Source organism: Sorghum bicolor, chromosome 1, assembly GCF_000003195.3.
Source record: "Sorghum bicolor cultivar BTx623 chromosome 1, Sorghum_bicolor_NCBIv3, whole genome shotgun sequence".
NCBI classification, from domain to species: Eukaryota; Viridiplantae; Streptophyta; class Magnoliopsida; order Poales; family Poaceae; genus Sorghum; species Sorghum bicolor.
This window is the reverse complement of record NC_012870.2, coordinates 60,177,809-60,181,783: the sequence shown is the minus strand read 5'-3', so window position 1 is coordinate 60,181,783 and position 3,975 is coordinate 60,177,809.

Genomic DNA, 3,975 nt, shown 5'->3' with positions numbered 1-3,975 from the left:
GTTTTCAAAAGTCGCAAGGGGTGCTGGTACACCAAAGACTTGTTGAACGCTAGTGTGTGGCAGCTCATATAATTACTCAACTCACTACCACACTACTACAGATTGAGATAAAACCTTTAGCATGACCTTTTGAAAACACCCTCCAAGGCGGGTAGCAATTTTAACCACCTCGATTAAAGCCCTCAGATTAACCAAGGCGGTTATTTTTTATTAACTGAGTTCGTCAAAGAAACCATCTCGCAAAATTGGTTTACGGAGGTGGTTAAAAAATAGCTGTCCCCTAAAATCTATTAACCAAGGCCCGCCTCTAAAAGTACTCCCATTTTTGAAGGCGGACGTCTTATAAGGCCTGCCTTAGTTAATATCGGTCGAGGTCCAACCAAAAGCCAAAACAGCTTCTTCTCGGGCTCATATAAATATAAGACTTAGGGTTTTACTCTCCACACACTACTATAGAAAACGTAATCATGACCTTTTAAAAACTACCTCAAAGGTTGGTAGCAATTTCAACCGCCTTGATTAATGCTTCAGATTAACCAAGGTGAGCGCTTTTTATTAATCGAGGTGGTTACATGCAACCCCTTAGAAAATCAATTTAAGGAGGCAGTTAAAAAAACTACCTTCTAAAATCTATAAACTGAGGCGGGCCTTATAACTGGCCTGCGTCCAAAAGTCCATCTATTTTAGGTGGCGCGTGTCCTAACTTGCCTGTCTCGAGAAAAAGGTCATGGCCCAAATGGCCCAGACAAGACCTAATAATTGTGACTAGTATATAAATGCAAGTTATGGTTTTTTAACAAGACGGCAACCTCACTCTACTTCCTCCCGAGCCACCATGCTCAGTGGCGGAGCTAGAGTAAATCTGACAGAGGTGCGTCTGCCTTTTTAGGTGCAGGAGTTTACAATATGTGGGTGCATATATGGTTAAAATTTAGATCTTATCACTGTTTCTTAAAAATTTTGTGGGTGCGGCCGCACCCACTGAGTACACTGTAGCTCCGCCCCTGACCATGCTCCCTCTGTCTCCCCTCACTTTTCTCTCGAGCCACCATGCTCCTTCATCCCTCCGCTCTCTCTATCCCTCCGCCTCACCCGAGCAGCCAGCCCCTCACTCTTCCTCCTCCAAAGCAGCCAAATCACAACGCATAGCTACACCTCACTCCCTTCCTCCCTCCCTTTGCTCTCTCACCTACTCTTCTCTCCTGCGATGGCAGGGCTCGATGGGGAGGTCACGAGAAGCATAGGGTGGTGTGGTCGTGGCCTTATCATTGAGGCGATGCAGATCTCGAGGCATAGGCGGTCATGGCATTGTGGTGGCAGATCTCGAGGCATGGACAGTCATGATGTCGGCCATGGTAGATCTCGAGGCTCGGGCAGCACGGGCGACCATGGCATATCTCCTTCCCCATGTGTTAAGCCTCCCGCGGGTGGACCCCTTTGGTGGTGGTTCCCCTCTCTCAGCACGGCGCCCCCTCCCCTTCCTCCCTCTCTTCTTCATCAGGACTAAATCTAGCGGTGCAGGAGAGGAGGAGCCTAGATTCGGTGACATGGAGACCAAATCATGTGCTGGGGAGGGCAGATCTGGGTGCGGGCGAGGCGGCAATGTCACAGGACAGATCCAACGGCTCGGATGCTAGATCTGGCGAGCGGTAGTAGTGGGAGCACGAGGATGGGCTTGCCGGGCCCATGATGGGCTCAGTGGGATTTTTCATTTTTTTTCATTTTTTGTTTCATTTACCAAGGCTAGTGACAAACCGCCTAAAAAAAGTCACATTAACTTTGACCTTTCATCTGGGGTGGTTGCCAAAACTACCTCAGTAGAGGCATTTTGCTCATCTTGGTAAAAAAATATTATAGTAGTGACAACGGCTCATTCTCTTTCTCTTTCACAACCCAACGTGGCGCCCTTGCCTCACCTCCTCACGACTTCTTCCCTCAATCTCCCCATGGTCACCCTCACCTCCCTGACGCATATTGTCTCTCTCCTCTCCCCAGTGGCGCATCGCCCCTCCTTCCTCGGCGCTTGTTGCCCCTCCTACCTCCCTAGCGGCACGACATCCATCTCTCTCTTAGATTTGCCCATAGTGGCCGACCCTCTCATCCCCGACGACGTCATGCAGGGAACAGCTAGGGCACAATGGCCCTCTCTCCCTTAGATCCACTCACAGTCGCACGAGGAGCGACCTCCATTATCGGGAACACTAGTCCCCTCCTCCATCGTGCATGGGGCACTAGGCTCCCTTATCTAGTGGCGGTGACATGGCCTCCCCTCAGACACATGGTCTCTAGTGATAAGGGCATGCGCGGGGCACCCTCAGATGGCAGCAGACGCATGGATCCAGCGAGCAGTGATGCCAGCGGCGGCAAGCAAGGGCATTGACGGTGAGGCCTAGATCTAGGCCCAATAGGGCTGCGAGCTTCTTTTTTTGTTTTTTTGTTTTATTAACCGAGACGGGCATCCAAAACACCTGTGAAGGGTCTGATTTACCGTGACCTTTGGTCCGAGACATTTTGTATGCCCACCTTGGTTAGGTTTTTGTTAGTAGTGATCACTGCGCCCATTATCACTACCGCTTATGTAATAACCGGTAGTGAAACTATTTCATCAACAATTAAAGTGACATCGAGGCCTAGAGTATAATCAAACTGGGTGTGAAAAGTTGTATCATCGATGGGTGACCATTGGATCAGGCTTCAGGCATTCATGTTGGGGTTTCTTTTCGCCACCATATTTTTACATTGAGCCACATGCGATACCTGTTATGGTCGCCAGCCCTAAATCAACGTTTGGTGTAACCGGCGATCAATAGTTCTTCTTGATTGTTGAGTAATGTCCTAACTAGCAGCACCCTTTCATCACCATTACTTTCGTCGAGAGAAGCCAAAGAGGTCATCCAGTGCTGTACATATACATTGTCGTTGGATTTACTAACAAGATATGGGAGCTAAAGGAGGAATGTATGTTAGAACAATGCAAAAGTTCCAATATGCATCATTCAACAACGACCAGCAGGAGGTCAAAGAGATACCAGAGATTGAAGAAAATGGCGAGGGTTCCAACATAGATGAAGGAAGATTTGGTACCTTTGAGAAAGAAAAATGTGCTTGGTGTTCTTATTTCACCTTTTCTGTACTTATCTTAGTCCTTGCCATGTTCACTTGTAAGTTCGTTTGTTCACCGAAATTGTTCCAAGTGTGTGAGGATTAGTGTTCTTTAGTTTTGTGTTGTCTGCAGCTATATGCATCGGTCGATGTAGAGCCCGGCTGGGATATTTATAATATATTCTCTTTTCAAAAAAAAAAGATTTGTGTTGTCTAGGTCAAGTATTGATGGGTCAAACTAAATTGTGTCACTTTTGTTGAAGTGTTGTTGAAATAAATACAACGTGATTAACCCGATAGTTAACTAAATGCACGAGAGAGGCATGTTGTGTCCCTGCACCCTGGTCCTGCTATAGGATCAAATAATTTATGAGCTTACACTCCTAGGATCCTACCACACCTTCCTCCTGATTATTTCCCTCTCTGCTCCCTTTCTTTGCTTCATCCTAGGTTGCCACAGATGGAAGGCAGCCTCTTTCATGCTCTCTGCTCCATCATCTCCAACCTCTCCGGCCGACGCACAAATCAGCAGCACACGGTCAATGCTTCTCTGCTCCCTTCCTCTGCTTCACCCTGCTCTTGGTGTGGAGACAGAAGGCAGCCTCTCTCGTGCTCTCCTACCTCAGTAACACACAAATCTGCAGTACATGGTCGACCCCTATTCTGTATACTAGTATATTGCCCGTGCTAACGCTACGGTGACATTTAAATATAAATATAAATCAAACAACCCATAATGCAGTAAACTAAAAGTTTATGTTCAAAAAACACCACTTTCATTGTGGCTAACTAATTTTGGCAAATCTTAATTTGAGGTTCATTTGGACTTTCATAGCAATTTGGCATGTTCCACTACCTTGTATTTGGATGAGT